This window comes from Plectropomus leopardus, chromosome 15, assembly GCF_026936395.1.
Source record: "Plectropomus leopardus strain MGB_pleo_1.0 chromosome 15, ASM2693639v1, whole genome shotgun sequence".
Classification (NCBI taxonomy): domain Eukaryota; kingdom Metazoa; phylum Chordata; class Actinopteri; order Perciformes; family Serranidae; genus Plectropomus; species Plectropomus leopardus.
The window spans coordinates 16,375,238-16,402,171 of record NC_142190.1 but is presented as its reverse complement, the minus strand read 5'-3'; the positions used below and the strand labels follow the sequence as shown (position 1 = coordinate 16,402,171).

Genomic DNA, 26,934 nt, shown 5'->3' with positions numbered 1-26,934 from the left:
GTCCTATCTGGCTCTGTGCTCTCCAACCCCCGTCTTCAAAGCCACAGCGGGAGGTGCCACTCTCAGCTCTGCTGCCTGGCTTCTATATAAAACCTCCCCAGTCCATTTGCCTTCTGCTGGGATTACACTCGACACTCATCTTTCACATGCAGCTCGTTTGGGCTAGTCCCTCTTGTGTGTCTCTGGCTCAATCACTGTGTTTGTGTGTGGATGGGACTGAAAGAGAGTGTGTCATCAGGAGAACAATTGTGTTTGTCTGTCTGTGTATATCTGTCATGGGGGTTTCATTTCTACCTGTGAGGCTACTTTCATCTGCCAGAGTGTCTTATTTGGCATGGAAAGCATTTTATTCCTCTTAGAAACTGCATGCTCTGTGATTGTCTTGGCAGCCACATCAAAAAGAACAGGGAAGGTAGACAGTGTTTGTTGTGGAGATCGGGGGTCCATGGTGCATCACAGGAAGACAGGAAGACATCAACATGAGATTATTTTCCTTTTAAAATTCACTTGTCGTCAGCAATTTATTCAGTTGGGCAAGTCAGAAGGAGACAGGCTGGACAAAACAGTTTGGGTTGTCTGGACAGTCTGCATTTCAGGTCAGAAAGGGAGAACAAATTCGTCTTTTTTATAAATTAAGCAGAGCTGGTAAATTAATTGAGTGAACAGCAATGTAGCCATCATAGAGGTCTGACTTTTCACATTGTGTGCTCTCTGCATAGCAGTGTGACAGATGCCGGCAGATCTCTGCAATGAACACCCTTGTGTAATGTATTACCACTTAACATCCTCCCGTATCCACTTTTACATGACAGTTACAGCAACGTATTTGTAATTTTCCTATATTAAACAATGCTTCTGTTGAGTAAACAGGTCTGGCTGACTGAGAAGTGAACCCTTTTGTGGGAACCAAAATGCCTGGCTTTGAAATACTGCTGTAAAAACGACTTTGCCTCAGGCAACTTACAACCTTCATGTCAAGCATTCTGATTGAAAATGCTTGATGCACCTCATTTATATCTTGCTGCTACAGTATGGAAAGTTTTGCAAAATCAACCTTTATTTATGCTTAAAAGTCACCCCTGCTATCTGACTTGCCCTCTTGCCAGCCTCAGCACCACTGGGAATGACGACCAGCTGTAGTTTTCTGAATGCCAGGCTAAGTCATTGGCAAATTGGCGTTATTATTTGGAGTGGAAATGTCTGCGCTACTGACCCTGCCACTATTTTTTTCATAGAACCATAGAATGGTGAAGGCATGACTCATGGTATTCTTTGCCTGTATTGGTTTAGTTTAGGCATATGGAGTGAGATTTGTTCGTGTTATTGTAAGAATATCATGGTAGGCAAATCAGAGGCAAAATAAGGTTTGCTTTCACCAACCTAAAAAAAACCCTTGTGAATCTGCCATAGGTAAATTCACCACTGCTATTCGCCCCTCTAGAGGAAGAACATGATTTAATGCAACTTCAAGGTAGGTAATACTGAAGCTTTTAAAATCTTGGCCCCTCCTTTTGTTAGTATGGAGGGACTTCTTTACAGTTATGAAAGTCAACTGTTGAGACCATCAGTACTCATCTCCGTTCTCCTGGCCCCCTTTGTCGAATCAACCATCTGCTGGAGGCGTACCCAATGTACAGTTATGGTAGCAAAGCCAGTTTTCATTGCTCCTTTGGTTGACAAAATCTGGTGCTGTTTGACTGAAGCCTTTTTAAAGCTGGGCTAGTTGCCAAAATGGCTGTTTTGAGCATTGGTATCCCTGTAGTGACCAGCTCAAGCATTTTCTTCCTCTGGTGTTTCTGTCGTCCTCCAGTCCTCAAGGTATTAAAAAATAATTTACCGACAGATTAGAAGTGCAAGGGAGCACTCTTGCAAGTTGCAGATTTAAATGTACAATAGGCATGATGGTCAACTGAGATACATTCAATTCAAGCAATTGTTTTTTTCTGAATACTGTACTTCTGAGGACATTCTGGTCCCCGGACTTTGCTGTGGAGTGAGTGCTCTTGACTTTCCTCACTCTTTGCAGCTGAGAGAGAGAGAGAGAGAGAGAGAGACTGCACCGTAAGGTGAAGAAATGGTCACTTTTCAGCCCACAGCAAGTTAATACAATACAGTTTCTGGCTTTTGTTAAAACTAGTGTAAGAAAAAATGTTGTTGCACATTTGTGATCCGTTGATAGCACTGCACTATTGAACTGTCAAATCCAATTTAACTGAGTCGGCTACAGCCCTGATATTTTTATAGCTCCAGTACTTTCAATATTGAATGCGTAATTATTAACGGCGATGGTATGATTTCAAACACATTGTATCATAAAAGCACTGAGTTATTGATACTGTTGAGAACCTCCTCCTGTTGCCTCCTGCTTTGACTTTGTCTATAACAACGAGTGATCTGCATGCCCTGCCAGTTAATCCCAATGCTACAATGATGAGAAGGTATCTGTGACAAGCGCCACACTCAAAATCCATCCTTCATGCCTGAGGACATCACAAGGTCATAGTTGTGGGTGATACAACATGAAGCATTTTACCATCATCACAGAGGAGAGCTTTCATTGTGAAATGGTAAAAAGGAGTAAATTGTCATTGATAAAGAGGTGCAAATCTGTACAAATACAAAGCTTAAATAGCAAAAACCTTGTCCACCTTGGAGTCGAGATCCGAGATATTGTTGCTTGTTGCTTATCATGGAGCTAGGTTTCTAAAAATGATCTATATTTAAACCATATGAAATTCTAAAATGCATAATAATTTTCATACAATGCAGAGCCTCCATAATGCCAAACCAAATTCACAGTTAATTGCTGCAATCAGGAGAAGTATGGGTACGAAAACTGAGGTCATGGTCCAGTAAAGGTTGATAAAAAGCCTGCTATAGAGCCCTGTGAGAGAGCTCCTTCTGAGAATACAGATGCGTAGCTATCGACCTTAGCTTTGCTCTCTTCAGCCCGATTGATTTCACCATTGCACATATTTCTGTGTTTGGACTGCAGCCCTGATCTCTCTTTGCCCTGTCTCACTCTGGTGGCTACAGTATAAACATCCAAAGTTTTGTTTAACATTGTATCTGTCAGCTTTGGGGTAGTTTTTTCGCTGTGGCATTTTCGGTACAATCTCAGCCAGTTGAACCAAATCTGACAGAGGGGCTACTACACTGTAAAATATGACAGGTTGATTTTACTTTAAAAACAATAGAAAACTGATTACCTGTAAATGTAAATAAATACAACTATTGATCTTAATTCATGTTTTCTTTATATCTAAATAAGTTTCTTAAAATTGTGCTATATTTACTTAATTTTGTGAATTTGTTGCAGCCTAAAAATGGCAAGTTCAATTTTATCAGTCAAATGTTAACAAAACAGTACTTGCAGATCTCCTAACTTCATAATTGGCAAAATCCTATTTGTCATGGTCAAGTTAAGTCAGACTAACTTGGTTTACTTAAGTTACTTACACTTAGAAAAAACAAGGTAATATCAGTTGTCACATTAAAGTAACAACAACAAAGCTGAGTAAATATGGCCAAATTTTGAGTAAATTAAAAGATTAGATATAAAGTTAGTACTAATTAAGATTCATAGTTATATTTACTTTCCTTTTTTAATTGGTTTCCAAGGTTATTTTACAATGTAGTTTCATGCAAACACACCCATTTAGCTCAGTGACATCTTGTTGTGGGCTCACATCTGCTTATAAAACCTACAACCTACCAGTGAACTCTGCCTCTGTGAAGAGAAACAGCCACCCACTCTGACAAAAGCGCATGAATGACAGCAACAAAAAAGGCCGTTATGTTGTGTTTGTTGTTGGGAGCAGAGTTTTCTACAATGGAGCCTCGCACCACCCACTCACTCAACTGAAGTATTTGCAGCAGAACTCTTGCATGGAGAAATGTCTAAGAGATTTTTTGATTTATTTTGTATGTTTTGGAGTTGCAATATATCTTTTCTGTGATCGATTTGTTTTGTTAGGTCAGGCTCACTGCGAACCATGTACACCTTGTACTACAGAGTGGTAAAAAATGGAAAGTGAGAGATAACAGAACGGTGGTAAAAGATGACGTTGCAAGTCAATCTCTCTTTCTCTGGTGGAGCAGACACACCAGCAGCAGTGTGTGTACGTGTGCTTCTTTGTGTGTGTACGTCTATTTGTGTGCAAAGTGGAAGGTGGCCAAGGATAAAGCGTTTCACTGTGGCCAAATGCACACTATCCTCTCACATTATTGTCTCTTAGTCAGGTGTGACAGGGGGGAGAAACAGATAGAGAACGAGACAAAGCGAGAAGGCCTGAGTGCACAAAAAGACATGTCCAACCTCATAATCTAATTTGATATCCAATTTGTTGAGTTACCCACACCCCTGTCCTTTCCCCGCTCTTTCTCCTTCGCCCTCCTTGATCCTTTCGTCGGTGCGTTTCTCTCTCTCTGCTCTCTCCTTTTCCTTTCTTGAACACCATGCTCTTGCCAACTTTTTGCAAGTGGGTAGCAAGGCAATTTTAGCTTAAAGTACACTGCTTACCTTGCAGCTTGCATAAGCAGCTGTGTGTGTGTGCGTGTGCAACTCTGGCTTGCTGTCTTCTTAGCTCTGCCTGACAGTGTATGTGTTGCAAACAGGATTACAAACACACTGTTGACTGTGTGAGGGAGAGAGCTTGATTCATGGCTTCAGGATAATGTCTGCCTCACTTTTTAAAACGGTGCATCACTAATTAAAATAAATGTTGTGTCAATAGGTGTTTCTATTTAGGCCTAAATATGGAATGCATCTTGAGAGCTATCCAAAACATGGTGGATATTTTGAAAATGACACTCCACTGATTTCTGCATTTGTACTTTATACAGTATAAGCCTGTATTTACAGTACAGTGTGAGGCATCTCCTGCTTTTACATGCATTTACACATAAAGTTTGACTTGCTACAGTACATCCAATCATTAAATATAAAGTTGTCCACCACTCCTTACTTTCATTCCAGGATATCTTAGCAGACGAAAATGTTTTGGGTTGAAATTGTTTTGTAGTGGGAAAGCCTGGTCACCTCAAACGCTTGTTGACAGGGGCAACTTGTTTAAGTACATTGGAAGTAAACTGTTAACAGGCTAGCTTGTAAGTCAAATATTTTTCTGCACTTCTTTCTGGGCTTTCTGGGCAACATTCAGAACATTAATATACTAGCAAATCACTATTTGCTTTATAAAGATATATGGGAGTAATGGCGTCTTGAGCTGAGAATGAAGTCCTGCTCCCTCTGTGTGTTGTAATCCGAGATTCCCTGTGGGTTGTTGTGTTAGTCGTGCTTGTGAGTCCTTGTGTGTAAATCCCACTGGCTCGCTCATCGCCCCTACTCTCCACTGCGCACACAACGGCAACTGTTGCCACTGTGTATGGTATCGTCGCAGAGGCACAGTGCCCACCCTTGGGTTTCTCCCCAGATAGCAATGTTAGGTCTGTCAGCACTAATGCTGTTGTAAGTGCTGTTTATTGAGTTCGCAATGTTAGCTGCTAGCTGCCAGCTCAGCCACCTCCATGTTGAGGACTGTGTGCAATGTATCTCACCCCACACTCTAAATCGTAAGCCTTTTTTACACAGTGATCACGCTATAGGGCCACTACAAAGTCCCTTCTATATGCCTCCTTTGCATTTTTACACAGAACCAAAACAGGGTGGCATCATGCTGCTCCAATGCGTGATTTTTGATGGCATGTCCGCATCCCGGAAGCAGAAGAGCTCTGATGGCAGGACATGTAACACAACAGCGTCTCCCTCTTGTGTGATATTATATACATGTTAGCATGTTAACAATAAGAATAGCATAGCTTGGCAAGAACAATCACTAACCAGCAGTTGCATGGCAGCAAATCTTGAAGTTTGCTTGGAGGGCAAGGATCTCCTATACATCGTTGTTTTCTATTTTGCAGACATTGACATCTGCTGTTTTTGATTGAGTTAGCTGCTAACTACAGCTCGCTGCTTTTTTAAACTCCCACTGTGGGTCGCACACATAACACATCTTAAAAACATCACTACCTCTGTCTCCCCCATGCTGGGATTGTACATGTTATACAGTACAAGAAGGCAGCATAGCTGCAAAATATTCTCACATTGAACATCCAGTGTTAAAGGGGTCATAGATATGCTCCGATGTCCCATACAGCTCCTTTAAGATACAGTATACAGCAACATCGGGCCAAAATTCTCATACTCAGAGGTTTTATTGGGCTAATCCTTATATAACAAGGCAAGGAAGAGAGCTCTGTTTTGTTTACCAAGATGAACTGGGTTATTCCTGTAGGAAATGGGAGAGTCGCACACACATTCATTCATTGCAGGCCTTTACCAACGGTCACAGTGCTGCTGCACTGGATCAGCCGAGGGTGAAGTCGGCAGCTAAAGAGCACCTTGGGGATCGATCTTGACATTTAAACATCTTGTCACTCGCCGCCTTATTTAATTTTGGTAAAATCCTACCCTATTTAAGACTCCTGTGTTCCCTGCTTTCAGAAGGATATGAGTTTTTTTTCCCACCAGATTTAGCCTTAGTAACTCTTCCAGTCAGAGTTTTACAAGGGTAGAGTGAAAATCCTGCATCAAAGTGTGTCTCAGCGGCTTTGTTGGCAAACCCTGAGTTTTGAAATTTGGCTGAATCAGCAATGCTCAATACTTAATTTGTTTAAGAGAGTTGTACTTGTGCTTCCAGCTTAGGCTGAGCTCCCTTCAGTTTGGTTTGGCTGTTTAATGCCTCGACTTCTCCCTTCCTGTGCGGCCTGCATGGACAGCTCAGAATTCATGGGAAGTGCCATGAGGCCAACCATCCACATGGTGACTTGGCATAAAACTGAAATTTTGGTATTTTTAGGAGAAGTGCCATTATTTTTAGTAACTACTGTAGATCCAGTGCAAGGCCTATACCTTTTTATTAGTTTATAATTCATATCTCGGCTCACATGTCTTTTGTCATTACTGAGAAAATTTGTAAGCATTTTCGATGTTATCCATCACTGCCACAGCAGGATTTGATCTTGTGTTGCCTGGGGAATAACTGTGTGTGAAAGATATGAACTGGGGGTGATAATGTGCAAGGGAATACAGATGGGAAACATTACTAGCAACAGTGGCTACTTTTTGTACTCATTATTGTTGCCCTCATCTCTCACTGCCTGAGGTGACTTGCCTGGTTGCCATATCGCCTATATGCTAATGCATCGTAACACAGTGGAGCAAGACGTGATTCACTATGCACAGGGGGGTAAAGTCAAATCTATAAAGTAAAGTTCATAGCCATACATTAGAAGGGCGCAGGGATTTACTGTCTTGCACAAATATCTCTGTGTGCGTGTCAGACCTTTCTATTATGAGGCTTAAGGGCACTGTGAAAATACAGAGCTCATTTAATGTTTACTTTTGCATTAGCATATACGTCTCATATAATACACAGAAGTGTACCTGTTACATGCACATACTAAAGCTTAACCTTTACCACCATTAAATTCAGGCATTTCTCTTTTATTCCATTTGCTTTGAGGTTAGAGGAGACAGTATTAGAAGAGAAAAACATTGAATGAATGAATGTTGGATTTAATATCATAACCAACTTATTCATTCTGGTTGGAGATGTGCACTAAGTAGTTCAAATCACATGGCTTTGACGTAGTTTCCTATATTAAAGTTTCAGTGTGTAGGAATAGAATAGAATATAATATAATAAGTGAGTTTTCTTTAGTTTATAATCACGTGAAAATAAGAATTGCTGTGTTCATGTTACCTTTGAATGAGGCATTTATATATTACGTAGGAAATGGGTCCTTGTTAAATGACATTACCATGTTCCAGTGCCATGTTGCTAGATAGGGCCAGTCATGTTTTCACATCAGCCACCATTTTGCAGCCCCTAAATGATGAGTGTAGAAAAAACTGTTTGTTTTTTTTTTAACATGTATCAATTTTTTTCCCCGGTTTAAATCACCAGGTCCATTCATTTTGCAGAGGAGACCTTGTAATATAATTTGGCCCCTGGTAAAAACCTTCTGAACGTCTGGATCTTAAGTCACCAGAGAAAAAAAGGTGAGAACACATTAGCAGCTGTTAAGCAGCAACCAAACAGCATCGAAAAAACACTGACTTTAATGTGAATCACCAGGTCCATTTTCTTTTTTTGGAGAAGAGGAGACCTCTTCAGGCAATTCGGCCCCACGGTGAAAACCTCCTAAACATCTGGATCAGATATAAGGTGAGCACACATTAAGCTGTCAGAGGAAATAGTTGAGCACATTAGCAGGTGCTAGGCGAGTGGCTCGTCTGCAACATGCCAAACAAGGTAGGAGAAACACTGACTTTTTTAACATGAAACTGCTTTATTCAGTGTTTTTACTGGTTTTAATCATCTGGTCCATTTGTGAATAATTCAGCTAACAGTATAAACCCCCTGAAAAATTAATACTAAAGGAATTGTAACTAACAGAAGTTTCAGCTGGTTGCCATGGGCAGTCCTCACTGTTACATAACACTAAATCTCTCTAAATGTCACACACTGGTCCTTTAAAAGGAAGTACTGCAGTTATCAAATGTATTGCAACTCTTCAGTGCAAGGCTGGCAATGACCTTTATAACTTCTGTTTGACCCACTGATTTGAGTTGAAATTGACCGACCTCCAGCACAGCAGGAAAGACATCAATGTGGAGTTGAAATGAAATGTCCAAAACTTCTGGAGGCCTGAGTTCAGAGTTGCAGAAGTCAGTTAAAGTCACTCTTGTGGTCATGCTGTTTTAAAAAAAAATCTTGATTTAAAAGTAAACTTTAAAGCTGAAAATGGGAAATAAATAATTTCTTTCCTGCTCCGTTATCTAAAGTGCCATGGCAACGATGTTACGTGTCACTGTAGCTCCTTCTCATTACATCTGGCTCTCACATAGGCCCAGTCAAAAATAAATTAGCTCAGCCTGGGTGCCTATTTTCAGAAGAGACACAGAAAAGCAAAAGTAGGATGTTCAGTGCCAACTCCAGGCTCACTGTTGAGGTAAATCAGAATTATTAAGCGAGTCATGTAGGCATCCTTCACCACGGCAGTCATCGCTAATTAAATAATTTGCACCGTTCATGCTTTGCCTCAAGATTAACAAATTAAAAACCTTTTTCCTGTTTCTGTGATTCAATTAAAGTCGGCCTACTTTCTCGAGAGCTATCACTGAAGTTTTTTTTTTTTTAAGCCAGCAACCATGGATGAAATTACTCGAGAGACCGCTTTTAGTGTAGAAGTTTGGGCCACTTATTCTGAAAATTTTAAACTTTTCAAAAGCCATGGGTATCCTCCAGGCCAACAGTAGTCTAGTTATCAGTGGCCGAGTGTCTTTGCATTCGCTGCCTCTCTCTGAAGTACAGTCGGTAACACTGTTGAAGCAACAAATGATGTTTACAATCGAGCAAGCTGAACTTTTATAGTGTACATTTGTTTTCATTTAGCTGATACTCCTTAAGAGACAGTTTTGGCAAAAGACTTTGGAATTTAATTCGACCACACTTGATACATAATACGTCTTGCACCTCTTCTTTGTGATCTGTTGACACAGTGAATGCCTCTCTGTCTTCATTTCCCCTAATGCATGGTCCATTTAGGCTTTTGTTTAATAATGAACAGCTCCATTACAGACACTAGTCTGGATTTCTTTGTTTGAAACAACAGAGCTTCCCTGCAGCTCACACTTAGTGAGAATAATTTATAACATGACAAAACCATGATAGAGGTGTCATTTGTCTATTGGCTATTAACTCTCTGCAACAGCACGTACTTTGGGATTTCAAGGACAATGGAATAGAGAAAAACTTTAGCAGTCTAAACATCATGGCATTCTTATGGGAACAGTATGCAGAAAAAATGGTCTGTTGCAGTGCAAAGAGTGAATAGATGAATGCTGCAGAAGAACTGCAGTCAGTGACACTGTCGGAGTTTAGCTGCGGTGTCTCATATGCCACCGACCTATTTTCTGACATCAAAGTGCATCACCTCTCTGCAGTGATCACATTCACTCAGATCGGCACATCCCGTCTACTGTACATCGACCACATGCTCTGTCTGCATCGTGTTTTCAGTGTATGCTTCACACGTTTCAAATGTTGATTTTTTTATATGTATTACTTGCTGATCAGCAGTCCAAAGCTGCAGCAAAAATGTTCAATTTAATATCACATAAATGTGTATTTCTGGCTTGTGTGTAAATGACAAACACAGTGGAAAAAAATTTAATTTCCCCTCTGGGGTTATTAAAGTATATAAAATCTAATTTAAAAAAAATAGTAATTAAAAAGAAAAGCTGCAAAATCTGGTGTGTAAGTAGCTTAAACTAACAAATGATTATTTATTAGAACAGTTGAATTTTATTCCCCCAACAATCTATGAATCCAGTTATTGTTCAGTTTAAATTTTTTTTTTGGTTTCTACAGTCTTTGCACATGATGTTATTGTTGTTACGGCAAATTGTTCAAGTGCGGTTAAGATCAGGCCTAAGTTAAAGTTAGGAAAAGATTAGTCTGACTCACAGGATGCAGACTGTGGGTGTAAAGCCTGTCATTGGCTGCCTATCTAACTGCGTGTTTCACGTGTTTCTATGTGAAGCTAGTCATGCATGATCAGACCTGTCTTCACACTTCAATTTAGTACTGTGCATGAAACAATGATTACTTCGGAGTGAGTAAAATTACGTGCTAGGGTGTAGTTTAATGTTTTATATGCTTTTTTCTTTTGAGGGTTTTAGCCATTTTAATGCTAGCGTTCGTCCCTCGAACAAAACTAGCTTCCTCGCTATACTATTTTTGACCAAGCCCATTGTGACTGGATTAAAAAGTACAAAAAACCCAAAATGTTTTTCCTGCTTAGTGCTTAGTTATGATTGCTTCAGCCACACCTGTCTCCAACACTGGAGCTCTGTTTGATAGGTATAGCCATGCAAGACCTCTACATGGTTACTTTGTGATTTACACAACACTGTGGCTAAAAGGCAAGGCTAGACAAGGCTAAAAACAACATCAGAATGTAAGATAGAAAATCAGAATATAGTTTGTACATAAACCGACGCACACATTACTAGATAGAGGCTAAAATAGGCTTAAAATGACAGGCAACCTCTTACCAAAGATTAACAGATTTTTTTTGTTTCCCCTTGTCTCATTCTGATGCAGGGAAGATTCGTTTTTAATCAGATGCTTTGCACATGCTTTTTTTAAAAAATCACTGCTCACATTGCTCTTTTTAATGATCTCTGCATCTACATTCTTTCACCATTATGTTGGAGGGAGAAATGTTGGTTTTACCAACGGGAGCAGCATCTTTCCAATCATAGCAAGGTCACTTCTCATCTCTATGATAGACTGATGCCCTTTGTTGGTTTCTTTTCTCGAAGCTACCAGAATACAGAGAGGCTGATCAAAAGCAGAAAAGAGAATCAACTGCTTTTTAAAAAGAAACAACAAAAACATTTAAAGATTTTCGGAGTGCTCTTGAATGGTCTGTCAGAGCTCATTTCTCGAAACTTCTTTTGTTTGCTTTTGTTGTCTTGTGTCTCTCCTAAAGGTATCATCTTTTATCCACTTTATTTTCAAATACTCTTTCTAGTTTAAAATAGATGGATAGCAGCTAACAACAGTTAAGCACAGTTTGACTAGATGCCTCTCTCACAGTTTTGGAGTGTTAAAAAATGACCTCTTTGGAGCAAAAGTCTGCAATTAGATTTTATTGAAATGGAATCTGGCAAGAAAATGAATCAATCCCCCAGGTCTGGTTGGTTAAATATTCTCACCTCGTGTTAACTGCTGACAGGCTGAAGCAATGTGCTGCTATCTCAGCCTCTTCATTTTTCAGCTTTGACATATGCTTGTCATGTAGTCTATAATGGGCTATACCTCTTTACAAAAATAATGATGGTAGTCCAATGGAAAGACAGACAGTCTTCAGTAAGCCACAAATGCTAGATGCAAAGTAAATTGGCATTTGAAACTTTTGTTTAATTATTGAGGAGACATTTGTTGAAGAACTCTTTTGGATTAAACAGCTCCATTTGTCTAAGTACTCAATCTAAGTACAATCTGATGCAAACTATCCACATGAACTTCAACTTAATTGATATAAACCTCTGAACGTAAAATCAACAGTCTACAAAATGTGATATTAAGCTTCACCTTGCTCTTAATGGTGTGGACAAATGAATTTTAAGGTTTATAAATAAATAATTGAATTGGTCTTCAGAGTTGTAGATTTCTCTTTAAGTATGTAAAAGGCTCTTTGAGTGGTCAGAAGACTAAAAAGTTTATTTATCATTAGTTACCAGGGGTCTATTCTGTTAATTCTTTGGTATTATTTTCCCTATAGTGTCAAAATGGAAGCAAATCTAAAAAAAAAAGCAAATTTCAAAGCGAATCCAGTGTCCAAACTAAAATAAACGTATTAGCAAAAGAATGTCCCAAACATGCTTTTTCTAACAGAATTTAGCTTGACTTAAATGCTTTTTTAAAAATTCTGGTGATCTCAAAAGTATCACCAAATGAACAGGAATCCCCATTTTAGTTTAAATTGCATCCCTAATGTTTTTCTACACTGTTTGATACCAAAATGTGTTTGAACATCAGATTGTGAGGACTAGTGGCCATCTTGGATTACACCTCTCACGGTCCCCAGTTAACAAATCTAACTTCCTTCCATATATGAAAAAGAACATTATTGTAAGCACTATGTTCGAAATTTCATGCTTTTCTCAAAAAGTGCACAGTTGTTACAATACTGAGAGCTTGTCCACTGACTATAGTGCTAGGTATTTTTTTAAATACCAGTTCCCTTAAAGTAATACCGATACCGATACTAGATTTCTTCATGTGTTACCTTATCTACTTGGAAACATACAGTTGGGTAGAGTCGTATAGCCACACTCTTGAATGTTTTGGTGGCATCCTAGCACACTGAACTGCCAAGTGCATAAATACAACATAAATGCTTGACTTCACCACAACAAATATTGTATTGGTTGTAGCTGCTGCAGTCGCATTAAAATAAGAACGTTTTAACATAATTGGCTGTGAGCAAAACCATAAAAATAATACATTTTTGTTGATCAGGGTATGAAAAGGATCAGGTATTGTTTGATTGGAGTTTTGATATTATTTGGTATTGGGTTATTTAAGTCAATATCTTAAATGTCTTGAGTACTGATACCTAACCATGTTCTCTTCTGGAGTTTTTATGCACACTTTGTAACTTGTAACTTTAACTTTTCATACCCATCTAAGCCTCGTAGGGCTCCACCTGCCTGTCACCTCTTTGTATCATTGTCTAAAATGAAAAGAGCTATTACTTCTGGAACCTGGTCTGCTGCATTAACTCCTTCCAATTTGCTTTATTGTCTTTGCATTGGTCATAGCCTTTTCCTCTCTCTAACTCCCTCCTTCATTACCATCACTCCTCTTCTGTTTGACTTCTTCTCCCCAGAGATCTGCTTCTTTTCATCCATCTCTCCCACCGCATGACTACTGTAAAGGCAATTAATTATCATCTCATTTCTAACCACTAGCTCCCTCATTCGGTCTATTTCTTGCTGTATGGGCTGTAGCTGTAGTTAGAAGTCTATGGCCTTCCCAGCTTATGCTCGACGTCGTAATTTCTTCTGAACTTACTGTTTGTAGCATATTGAAAGCATTTTGTTAAGACTGTTTCCAATTTATGCTAAGTGGCTGTTTCATGTGGCAGATTTATTGTTTGTGTATCCAGTTGAGTAGTGACCAGGTATTGTAAATGACCACTTACTGTTGAAATACAGTTGTAGCTTTTGTTAGTTAATGTTGTTTCATCTTATATTATAGCCTACTGAAAAGTATGAAAACCTTGAAAAGGTCAATTCCCTTTTGTTTTTAGTGTATAGGCTACACAACATGTGAATAAAACTCATTAAGACAGACCACAATATATCAGAGATGACCAAACTGGTGGCTACTTTTGCCTTATGCATGGGATGAAAACCACCCATTTCTCCTTTATCTAACCTCATTTAATGGTCAGTCCATTATTATTTTGTGAATATTTGAGCAGGTCATAAAGTCTGAATCTCTAAAGTGTCAAGAACCCAGGAAAACTTTGCCAGTGGCAATTTCCACAGTCCCCAATTCCATCAAGTTGATAGCCTTAAAGTTATTTTAGCTTTTCACAGATTTGATTTATTCCAAACAAGTAATGCATCAGCGATGCCCTTCTAGTAGATTGTCATTGGATTGAAAGGAAAAGCATGAATATGAAAACAAGGACACACTCCAGAGGAGTTGCAAAATAAATGGGGGAAAATAAGTTTAAGTTTAAAGAGTGCAAATGGAAGAAAGTGGACTTTTTGTGACTTCTGTATGTCCTTTAGAACAAATGTCTCTGTTGGCTGTAACAGCAATTTCTGGACACGATAGGCTTGGGTTTAACAGAGCGTAGTATATTTATTAAGGCTGTTAACTGTAGTTTAGGATCATTGACCAAGATCGTAAATCTCATAGATAATGTCATTGTGGTGGGTTTTGGTGGAACTATGGGACTGCGTTCCTGTGAAGGGTGTGTAGCAGTGAAAATCACTAAAAAAAAAGCACTTGCTCAATGGCTTCAATGACTTACCTGATCAGAGATGCAGATTTGGTTTTCTGGGACTTTCAATTGCTTGTTTTTGAGTGATTAAGACAAGCTCTAAGATCTGAAATAGGTAAGTTTTGAAAAAAGGCAGCCTCACTGTGACTGGAAGTTTTTGATCCCTCAGTTCTTCAGCAGTGTAATGCTATGATAACACTGGGCAGCTCCCAGGTGTGAGTGTGTGAATTAGTGTAACCATTCCTTCACATGCAGCTACTCCCTGAGGTTTCCTCTGCAAATAGGAATGTGACCTCAGCAGCCTTTCCTTGTTAAAAGGGTAAAACAAACTCCCTGCGCTCAGATCTTTGAGAAGGAAATGGCAGGATTCAAGGGACAAATAGAAATAAGGACACACTTGCTGCATTTGTATATATAATGATTTGAACAGTGCACATGCAGTTGCACATGCACATGCACAAGAACTCTCCTACTTTATCACCCATGGCTATTCAGTTTAGAGGAGGTGATCAGCCTATGTTTTGTGCATATACAGATTTCAGAGGGGACCAGCATCGCTAAGAAATACCTTTGCAACTCGCCAATGGCTACTCATATTAAATACGTTTACTTCCATGTTTTGGTACAGTTGGTTGTGAACCCAATTGTGAACTACACCTGAGTACACATGAGCCGTACTCAATTCCACTTTTCCTGGGCACAGATTGATGAACCATGCTCAGATATGGTATACATTTTTCTAACTAATCAAACTGGTTTTATGGGTCAAGTGGACTTGGATCCGGGGCTCTGTCCCTGACGTGAGAACCTCCTTCCTCTGTACTGTATTTTGACTTCATTAATTATGCTGATCCCATCTATGACAGTGTTTGTTTGTATCTTTGTTTCTAATATATCTATCCTTCAATTCACGAGAATTATTTTATACCATATTCAGCATTTGTACTATTGTGTTTTTACAGAACACTTGTACTGAAGTTTAGGTTTATAATACATTCAATCCACACACAAATGTCTCATATAAAGTAGTGAGTTGGCAAAGAAGATCAGGGTGTGAATCTTTGTTTGTAATTTTTTATGCCTCTGGCTGTGTTTCCTTGTAGGCAGAAATGTTTAACTGAGGTGAACTGAACTGAATCATGTTCAATCAAATTGTGCCTGATTATATGATTTTCGAGCAATACGCACTTTGAATTCCTCTCTTAATCATGAATTGGTCTTTGAAGATGCTGTAATTATTCTTTTTAAATGCTATTCTTCTAATCTTGAGTTCTAATTACTTGTCTTATTTTGATATCCTCTATTTGTTCTGTTCTTATCAATATCCCGTTGTGTTCTGCTTCAACGACCCAAATCCTTGCCATGCCTCTCTGTGACTTGTGCTTATCATCTCTGACACAGACCATCACTATCAAACAAAACAGAAATGTCTTTTTTGAGTGATATCAAAGAGTTCAACTTTTATTAAGCAAACTGCCTCTTTACCTCTCCCCTCTGTCCTTTAGATGACTGTTTCATCAGTTCTGTCATGTTGGCATCGAATCAAGGACTACAGACCTGGCCTTGTGCCTTGATGTACGTGGTTAGTTACTTTTTATGCTGCCAGAGGTCAGGACTGTCTGACTCACTTCAAAATTGAGGTCTTAAAGTGCAACTCATATGGATTTAGACCTGTTTTAAATAGTATTGATACATACTTACTATTACTCACTAAGGGTGCTTTGATGAGGACTGGAAGCAGTATCAACAATCAAACTATTCGCAGCCAGGAGGACGATTGTGATTTTGAGTGAAATGTCTGTATGGATTGCTTGAAATTTGAAAAATATTTTTTTTGTCTCACCCCGCATGATGAATTGTCATAACTTTGGTGATTCCCTGACTATTCATCTAATGACACCATGCAGTTAAATTTGGGTTTATGACCACGTTGATACTTGTCACAGGGATGCTCTTAGTTAAGTGCAGATCCATAGAGAAGCTAGCATGGCTGAAGACTTAGTCTTGTTTATTACAGGATTTCCCACACATTTATTTAATTGTGTGGAGCTGCAACAACTGAAACATCTGCCAAACCATAATGATTTTCGATTTTTGGAGCTGGACCGTTCGATGGGAGCACTGCTAAAATATATAAACAGTTTGTTCATTCATCATATCACACTCCTGGAGCGCCAGATCAGGTGCATTAAAAGTAAAACTTTATTTCACCATATTTACAGTTCATTGCACTGGGTCTAAAAGTTTGCTTTCACTTGCATCTGCTGCAGCTGCTCCTCTGATCCATCGATCTAATCTGATCAGCTCTGAACAAACTGACTGGTCAATTATTCACAGCTGAGTGACAAACTGCTGCTGAGGAAAAAAATAGAATATGGGAGCTCTGCCTGCGCTATATTCACGTACCTGCAAAAAAAAAAAAGAATTTAGAAAGGGGAAACAGAATGATACAAAAGGACAGACAAGCATTTAAAAGAAACAAAAAGAAACATTGCTGTCCTCCTCCCCCCATTGTTAGCTACTGCCACACATACACTCCAGCTCTGTGAGAAACACTGAACTGTGGAGGTTAATAGCTTTTGACCTTGGTTCAAGGTCTTATTAAAGCTACTCCTAGAGAGTGAACACTAACACTAGCCAACTAATTTCTTTATTTCAAAAGTTCCACATATATTCTGCATAAACAGTAGATGGTTTGTCTTTTTTAACTAATTTTTAAAGCCACAGAGATTTCTCAGCTTTTACTTGAGCTGCATCGTTTATAACACACAGCTTCACCACGCTGACAGTAATTGGATAGTTTGGTGTGTGGTACAACTGACATGGTATTTATTACTCCCCATTTATTGTTCTGTGTGAGACCATGCTGCATGTGTGTGTGTGTGTGTGTGTGTGTGTGTGTGTGTGTGTGTGTGTGTGTATGTGTCTCATTAGGCAGTGTTCCAGTGACACATTCAAGGCAGGGGTCACTTCCTAATCCTCCAGGGGTCATGCAGATGCACAAAGAGAACAGATGACACAGCACACAGGTCCATGTTGTCTGGAGAGTGAAGGTAATTAGGGTTACTATCAGTGTTTAACAGCCAAACACTGTAACACTAGTGGAAGTGTGCAGTGCTTCTCAGGGAAAGAAAGGAAAGACGGTAGCTGCCCTCTGCTGTGACAGAAAAAATGTTTGTGAGATGAGATAAAATGAAATTATTTCCAGCAGGCTTTCGGAAACAAAGCTGACCTTTCCATTGATGACTTCAGCTCTCAGTCCACTTATTCTGATGGTGGGAAAAGACACTCGTGACAGTATAAAGCCAAATCGCTCCGGACAGGATTTATTTTGTGCTGTAACATTTTTTTTAGTGATTAATTTTCTGTATCAGACGCTTGGACAATGTATAAAGAAATCATGTCTGGTCACAAAAGCACATTATGAACAACACAGTATAATTCCTAAATAAGCATTACTAAAACTGACTGAACAGAATACTCATTCTTTTAATAATGGATCAACTGTTTTAAATAATCATAAGAATGTCAACATTAATAGGTTCTTGCTTCTCTAATGTGATGATTTGAAAGTTTTTTGTCTATTGGGTTTTGTAACTGTCAAAACAGGAAATAACAAATTCAGTGTGAGTTGAATTCATAAGCAGTACAAACTTACCCTTCGTATGATGAGCAGCTTATGGCAACTATAGTGTTCGCTAATGTTAGCAAACTTTCGACATAGATTTTACTGTGTGTCTGAATTTACTGGCTAACTTCACAGACTTGGCAGTAAATATTAGGCCTTTCTCTTTACATTACAATTAGGCAAAACATGCAATTTATTGATTAATCAAAACAATTCATGAAATATTTATTGCTAATGAAAATAATAATTATTTGTAGTCAAAAAGAAGCTTCTTGTGGCAGATAAACTTCAGCCTATACAAGGCATAGACATTTAATTTAGCCATTAACAACCAAAATATGTACTGGGCAGAGCATTTTACAGTCTTAAAACAAACTTGTCAGTGTTCTCTGGTTGAGGAACAAAGTAAAAACAATACTGGCTTTAAATGACCTCAAATGTACAATTAATATTTGGTCAACATTTGCAAGGATGCTGAAATTTCTGCTTAAATCGGTCGATCTATCAGTCAGGATGTAGTGATAAAAAAAAAAAACAACCGTAGACTAGAAAGACCAGTAGTGAAAGCTACCTGAATCTAGTTAAAGTTAAAGTGATTATCACAGTCGCCTCACAGAGAAAGGGACATAGCCCAGCTTATCAGTGTTTCCTCATAATGTTTGTGGGTCATTTGGCATCATCAACCCACGGCCATCCAGAATATATTTATGAGTTCACTGCTTTGTTGGTGTCTTTGATGGACTGATCTGTCAAAAATGTGTTTATTTATCCAACAACTACGTGTCTGTTTCATTGTTTTTTATGGCCAACCATTAGGTCACAGTTGTTTTACACATAACAGAGACTAATGTCTTACATTTACAAGTCCAATGATGAATCTGAGTGTCTGCTTGCTTGAACTGCCTCCTCCGAAAACAAATTGCTGCCAAACCCATTGAATTGTAAAATTCAAATGTTCTTGTGATTTACAAGCAGCACAAGTTGAAATGTACTATAAATTAGTAATTCATGGGACTTGATCTGGGATACTTAATACCCACTGCCAGTAGCGAGATTCATTTGGATTTACTAATTGGTAGTCTTACTCACTGTTTCATGATGCTCATAGCATTGCATCTTTATGATCATTAGTCATTTGACATTCTCATCTTTTCTCACACCATCAGTCACAGCTATTAGGAATACTGAAGATAAATAAACATTCTGTGAAAACTTATGCCAGTGGATTACAACAGAGATCACGAAACCGTACATAACAGATTCTGCTTCAGTCAAACTTTCGCTGCACCTTTTTGAAAACTTCTTGTTGTTGTACACATTGATTTTTCTCAACTTAAACTAAAGCATTATTTCACTTCAGTCTTTATTGTTACAGTGCCATTGTTAGTGCAAATTGCTGAGAAAATAAACTTTGACAGAAGCAGCTTTTACTTCAGCAAACACAGACACAAGGCCACTACCTGCTACATAAATCCAGGAGTACTGAAATTGTAGGGCCCCTGAAAAAAATGTCAACAATAGCTGTGAAACAAAGACACATAATGTCCCACTCTGGATCCAAATTGATCCCCTGCATTAATGCAAAGGTTTTTGTGATTACTTTGTCTTGGTGTTAAATTACAAATTCCAGATATGTGGTAAATTCATTTGTTACTACTATGGCAAATTCTATTAGCATCCAAGTGTCCATAGCCAATCATGTTATTTGCACACAGGGTGGGATAGCAAAATGTAGCCATTTTATTCCAGGACATCTTTAAATAAATATTTAAAATATATATATATCTAGTTGTCACAGACAGGCTCATGTCCATGTGCATTCAGCAGCTTTATACATCCTAAAAACTGAAAATAATGAGTCAGCTAAGTCTAATGAAAATAAGTCACCACTGACTCATATGGAACTTGAGTCCCAGTAACCTGTGAGTTTATGGACTGTGTTGCTCTTGATACCATGTCACCTGACTTTCTGCCTGTACATTTGAGTTTTTTTCCTCGTAAATTTACAATTTTAATCTCAGAGAATATTTTAGACTGGCCAGTTTCAGCCTTAATTATAATCTCTTTGCCCTAATCCTAACTGTGTATGACCTTCACATATCAATGTAACAACTACAAGCCAATCACTGCACAGACTGGGATCTATACTAGTGCATCATGGAGATAGGTTGCAGGGTGAATAATTTCATCTGGGTGCAAATATCCACTCTGTATTTCTTTTGTTGAAAATGTGACAAAATAAAAGGAAAAAAAAAATCCCATCAACATCCCCTAAGACGATTGTTGATAATTGTAGCCAAGGTATGTCACTGCTGCAGTAGATGGCTAAAATCTCATGGGTGGGAGTGTGTGGCAATGCTGATGGCTGCTGTAGAGAGAGGAGGAGTGTACCGACTCTGCATGCAGCTCAGAAACCACCCTGAATACTGAATATCAATGACTTTTAGGTGACCGAGGTTCCGTGTAAAGTATACAGCAATGCCTCGCGCAGAGGGGCGAATGGTAATTTTTATGCAGTAGTAATGGAAATGCTGATGTTTGTGATTGCACTGCAGCACAGCAAAACACTACTTTGCAAGGAAATGTTTAACCACCGTTTCCATGAAACATCTGTCCGGTACATCCAAAATATGTTTTTTTCATACCTAACAACATTAGAATTCTGAAAATAGTGCACATCATGAGGCAGACACCACTTTGCAGATTCTGGTATTCAAAGATATTGCCGTGTCTTATTATCTGCGACACCAATGTTTTTTCTCCTGTCAGCAGCCATCCTGTTCTAGTGTGGATGATGTGAACAGTTTGGCTCCCCAAAAGGACGTAGCCAACATTTAGGAAAAAGTGACAAGTGCTTTTACAAAGTGATTGGTACGCAGCAAAATCGTCGCTGTTAATTAAACTCAGTGTATAAAAGTAAACGCCATGCCAATGGTTATGTAAGTCCACATCCATCAGAGTTGATTTTGCTCTTTTGAGATAGTTCTGAAAAGCTGCCCCAGAGCCATATCCACTGGCTGACTAAATAAACAACAAAACAAATGACTGTCACCGCAAAATCAACTCATATTAATGCCAGAAAATTGGATGTACTTTGTAGTGCAAATGTTATGACAAACTAAAGAGACTTTCTCAAGACTCAACTTTAAGCTGATGGCAAGAATCAAGTCCTTTTTACGCGTTGCTCCTCATCCCTGAAAATACTGAATGTGGAATTTAAGATTTTCAGATGTTAGTTTATTGGATATTAATGGTCTCAAGAGACAAATCCCTCTAATATCATAGCAGTTCCTTTTGGTAAAAGCAAATGTGTGCTGCCCTTGATAATGTAGACATACACCTACCATTGTATACTTACCTGGACTGGTCATTTAAAGCAGTAGTTCTCTTAAATCTTATAATAAGATTTCTCTTGATGGATATCGATCTGAAAAGATTTTGATTGCTAGATATGATTGAGAGCATAATTCTATGACAATAATAATAATAATACTAATGTTGCTATTTATAGAACATTTTAAAACCAATATTACAAAGTGCTTTACACATCACAATAAACCTCACATAGAAAAAAATACAACACAAAAGAAAAAACACACACACACACACACACACAAAACAATGGTTACATTTAAAATCAAACAGTGTAAAAATGAAAATAGACCTAAAAGTTCAAAAATAAAAGAGAAATTATTGGAATGCCATTTGCTAAAAATAAGTCTTAGAAATTGATTTAAAAGAAGATAGTGATGTTGCAAGCTGGAGTTGTTCAGGCGGGTCATTACACAAACAAGGAGCCCTAACAGCAAATGTTCGGTCGTCTTTAGTCTTTGAGTATGAGGTGGGAACATTCAGAAGGTTCCTGCCCGAGAATCTCAGATTGTCGACTACAGGTGATGAGATAACCCTGATGGAAAAAAATGAAATAAGATCAGAATAGTTACTGTTACGCGTAAGCTCACCTCTTAAGTTCATTAAATTGTGAAAATAAACTATTCCTACTTTTTCTGGGGGCCCCCTGGGCCTCCCTCAAGGACCTCCGGGCATTCTCTGACACCTGGTTCAAACACACTGTTTTAGAGACTCTCCCAAACATATCCAAACTACAAAAATGTTAAAATACAGCACCATCTAACAAGTGTTATCCTCACTTCACATTAATGAATCTGTCTTGATTCTGTTATACACTTGGTTTTTCAAATAAATCTTGCACGCTGGGTATCCACACAGATTTACAAATGTAAATTCTGACTGTTATTTAGAGCAAAGTCAGAGCGAATTTGAACAAGTGAGTACATGTGAAGCATAACAGATCAGCCACTGCAGCTCATTGCTGATGCAGGAAGAAATGAGACACAGTCATTCACTGTATCCTTTTTCCCCCCCAAAAAACATCCAAAAGTTATGTACTTTTTACTTTAGGCAACCACTAAGGTCAGTATATTTCAGAACGGTGCCTGATTTTGTGCCTGCAGTTGAACCATTTAAGACTCAAACCATTTTAAATGTTTAAAAATAAAATTATTTCTTCTCCAGCTTCCTGAATGTCTTCACTAGTTTTCCCAAATCCCTTCAGCCTTTGGGGGGCAGTGTTGCTTCATACCTCACGTTAAAGACTTTTGGAAAGTGCTTATAACTACTTTATGGAGGAGGGAATGACAGAGCCCACAGAGAAGAGGTGTAGGAGTTTGGAGACAGAGGACACATTGGGAAGAATAAGGAAAGTAAGAGAAGCATGAACGAGTGGAGATGCAAACAAAACGGTGGGCGGAGAACAGAGGAGGAGTGCTAAGTTTGAAAGGCTGCAAAATTATCACTGTTACGGTATGATGCAGTGTAATGCAGTGATGGGAAAGTTACCAATGTTTGGTTCGCACGGCTCTCCTCTCCTCTCATCTCGTCTCCTCTCCTCTCCAACTGAAATTAAGCATCCTAACTGTAATAAATAAGCTTAAATTTCATCCTTGTTAAATGTAAGGAAAGCAAAACTGAGCATCGACCATGAAGTGTAAAAGCAGCAAATTCAAATGAAGGATATTTTCTTTTATTTGGTACATTTATGGAGGCTAAATATACAGCGAAGTGTGGCAGTCACACTTAACCGAGCTTGATGCATTTCCTTCGCACCCTTCAATACCCCTCTCCCCCAATCCCTCCCTTCCTCGTCCCTCATTTTGTTTTCCCCATCTCCTTGTTGTTCTCTTCCTCTTTCTCTCTCTGCTGTCTCTCCAGGTAGATGAGGCCCTTGATCAAGTGGAGGCATTTATGTCAGTGTCATGCTGTGGAGTTGATGTGAAATCAAGCTACTTTGAGAAAGTAATGCAGTCCAAACAAACAGAATGTCAGAAGTGTCCTTAAAACACTTTGTCTTCAGAAGTAGGTCAAGGGGGATGCATTGAATTCAGACACCAGCGCTCAGTATCCCTTAGACATAGACTGTTAATTCAGTACTGCAAATTAACAGAACTTAAAAAGTAAAAAGGATCAGAACAAGTAAATGAGTAGGCATAAGAAAAAGGCAAGTAACTACAGTAAGTATGTAAGTAAGTAAGTCCTAATTTCAAAACATCCCACAGAGCTGCTAATCTTCTATATTGCAGCCTGAGGAACACTGACGTTCAAATACATCCTCTGGACAAGATGTTAGACTGTCGTGGGGCCTCACACCCAAACCCCTCTCTTGAGTCCCAAAGAAGGAGAGACTGGCTTGCATTTTCACTTTGTCATAATCTGACCTACTTTTGTGGCTATTCATGATTATAATGATGGGAAAGTGGGGAAATTGCATATGCACAGTAGAATCAGGCTTTAACACAAGGTTAATAAGCACATTTTCTATATATTGACATGTATGATTATATGGCAGATAAAGACACAATCTCATTAAATAATGATTAGTGTAATATGATAAATGATTAAGTATAATAATAATTTTAATTGCCCTGAAAACACATTTTCTCATTTAACTCTGAGAGATGAGGTCCTGCATGATCCCCAACAGTTGTGGGGGGTTCACAATAGAGATTTCTGTCTTTGCTGTTTTTTCTGTGCTCCTCACATCGAGTGGAAGTGGGTCAGCTGAAAAAAAGGTGCAACAATTATTAAACAAAGTCTGAATCAAAATGTGATGTGAAAGTTGCAGGGTGAAGTTGTGTGGTTATGTTGCCAGACCACTATCAATGAAGTCTGACTATACTGCACCCACACAGTCCTGACGAAGCAGCTTAGAGTTTTTAGCTGAGCTGGCGAATGTAAGTTGATCCACCACTTGTTCGTGCAGAAATATTTCCTCAACTACTGTCTTTATGAGTCTGGTGATCCTCTGACTTTTCACCTAGAACTACGAGCAGCTCAAGTTTTCACTTTCTAAGTGGAAAATCTTCATATCTGTTCTGTTGGCACTTTTGTGGCTGAAGAAAAAATACTACCATAAACTTGGGACGGACAGTCATGTTGCCCACAGGATAAATTGGAATAACTTTGGTGATTCCTTGACTTGTCTAGTGTCATCATCCAATGTATCCTTTTACAACTGTTTGTATTATATCTCACAAAAATGCACACAGTTTGTATGCAATTGTATGAATTAGTGCAATGCTGAAATAGGTCAGGGTTTAGGCACATAGTGAATTTACTTTAATTCTAGAGCTGCCCCTTGAAAGTCCTAGGCTCAAGTCATCAGTTGGAGACCCTCAGTAGACTGAGATTGCTTCAAGGTGAGCAGTCTTTTTTTTTGTGTACAGTGCAATTCTATGGACGTTGGTCCCCAGATTTTGCTACAGAGTGAGCGCTCTTAACTGTCACATTACTCTTTGCAGCTGTTAATGTGCCCCAGTGGCACAGATGGAGAGATAGACTGCACTGTAAGGTGAAGAAGTAGTGAATTTAAGTACACGTGCAAGTGTACAAGTGCTAAATAGCAAATGTTAGATGGTCTTAACATTGACATTGTAACCATTTTAGCAATCTATGTTAACATTTACAGCCTCACAAAGCTTCTAGCATGGTTGTAAACCCTGTTCTGGAGTGTTAAGCTCTCAACAAATAATACCCCTTTCCTCCTAACTTTAACTTTAATTGTTGCTTTTTAAGTCATGAATATTGATTGTTGCAGCAAACAATTAAATATTTGTAACCATGTTTTCAGGGGATTAAGTGTTCAGCGCAATGAACTTTCTTCCTCTGTTAAACATTGCATCAGACAAAAACTCTTCTCACAGGCTTGGTCTGTGCTGGGGTCTATTACAGTTTATGGTGTTTCACTTTTGCACATTTTAAATGGTATAAAAGTGGTATAATGGTGTCATAATCCAAGGAAGGTGTGTCTAACTGAGTCATAATGCAGGATGGATCACAGGTTACATTCAGGTTATCTGTGGAGTTGGAGAAATTTATGCAGATCATGACCTTTCTGGTTTGAAAGCTCCCAGGTTGTTCTAATGTGGGAGAATGATGGCCTTTTGGCTGTATCTCACTGTGCTAATGACTTGTCTGCTGGTACAACAATTCAAACAAGCAAAGCAACATGGAAGCAAAGGAGGCCTACAGATCACACAGCGGTTGTAAACATCAGTCTATATGCGTCCTTATGGAAATGAACAAAAATCCAATTTGTGCTAAATATATGCAACACCTATGGTGCAACAGTTTGGAGGGAAAAATCCAATATGATGACATCCTACAGATTGGAGTGTTTTTCACCAGAGAAGTAACTTTAAATAGGGCCTCCTGAAAGCACCCTGTGCAGCATTCAGGCGACTGTAATGAAGCCAATCACTTTTAATTTAGCTTCCCTGCGTCAGCTCTGTGATGGTATAATTGGGTTACATAATTAACACTTGCAGGAAAACAAACCACAGCACTTCTATCAGTGTCTTGCAGGAGGATGAGGAGCTGAGAGCTTTTGCTGGGGGTCTGATTAGGTTGGTTCTGCGACCACAGGGGGAGAAAGTGTATCTGCTCGCTGACAGCTCTCGGCGCTACGCTGTGCCGGAACTAACAGGTGAAATGGTGAAAGGTGGAGTGTAAAAAAAATAAAAAATAGAGAGGATAGGAAATGCAGAGAAGTAGAACGGAGAAAAAGGAACGAGGAGCAGATGAGATGAGATAAATAAAGAGAGGGGGAGAAACGAGGGAAACAAAGATCAGATGGGATTAGAAGAAAGCAGATTAGAGGAGAGGAAAGGAGAGGAAATTACTCCGTCCTAGGTGTAATTGGCATGAAATTTTGCTTGCAAAAATAAATGTTTTAGCTTGAAAGGTTACAGTACCATCAGGTTCTCGACTGCAGGTGGTATTAATGAGCCTGCTCGTTTGAATATCTCCCTCTTTCACAATTGCTTTTTATTTCTGTCATTCTGTCTTCACATTATTAGTTACATGTCTACTCTCCCCAGAAGGTTTCTCTAAACAGTAAGAGCTGATAAACAGTTTATATATTTTCAAGTTTAATCTCAAGCTTCAGCCAAAAAGTACATTTGCAGAAAACTTAAATCAAAGCTGCATTTTTTTTGTCACAAGAGCATGATACTCCAAACGAAACAACTCTGAAATCAGTGTACTCATTAGCAAAGAGATGAGGACTTATTAATAATAAAGTCCCCATATGCAATACATCGTTGCGGACTAGTAGAGAAAGAAGAAAGGGTTGATGAAATAGAATGCAAGGTCTTCATTAAGCGCTGTGACAGCAAACCTGCTCCTCGATC

General features: G+C 38.8%; 1 long non-coding RNA gene across 1 annotated transcript in view; it reads left to right on the top strand.

Moving 5' to 3' along the window:
- Positions 1-26,934, top strand: part of LOC148187257 (uncharacterized) — a 145,415-nt gene that overhangs the window by 52,466 nt on the left and 66,015 nt on the right. The window contains exons 2-3 of the long non-coding RNA XR_015778918.1: positions 7,971-8,065; positions 8,142-8,231. This is a non-coding gene — a long non-coding RNA (uncharacterized LOC148187257). The remainder of the gene's footprint in view (positions 1-7,970; positions 8,066-8,141; positions 8,232-26,934) is intronic.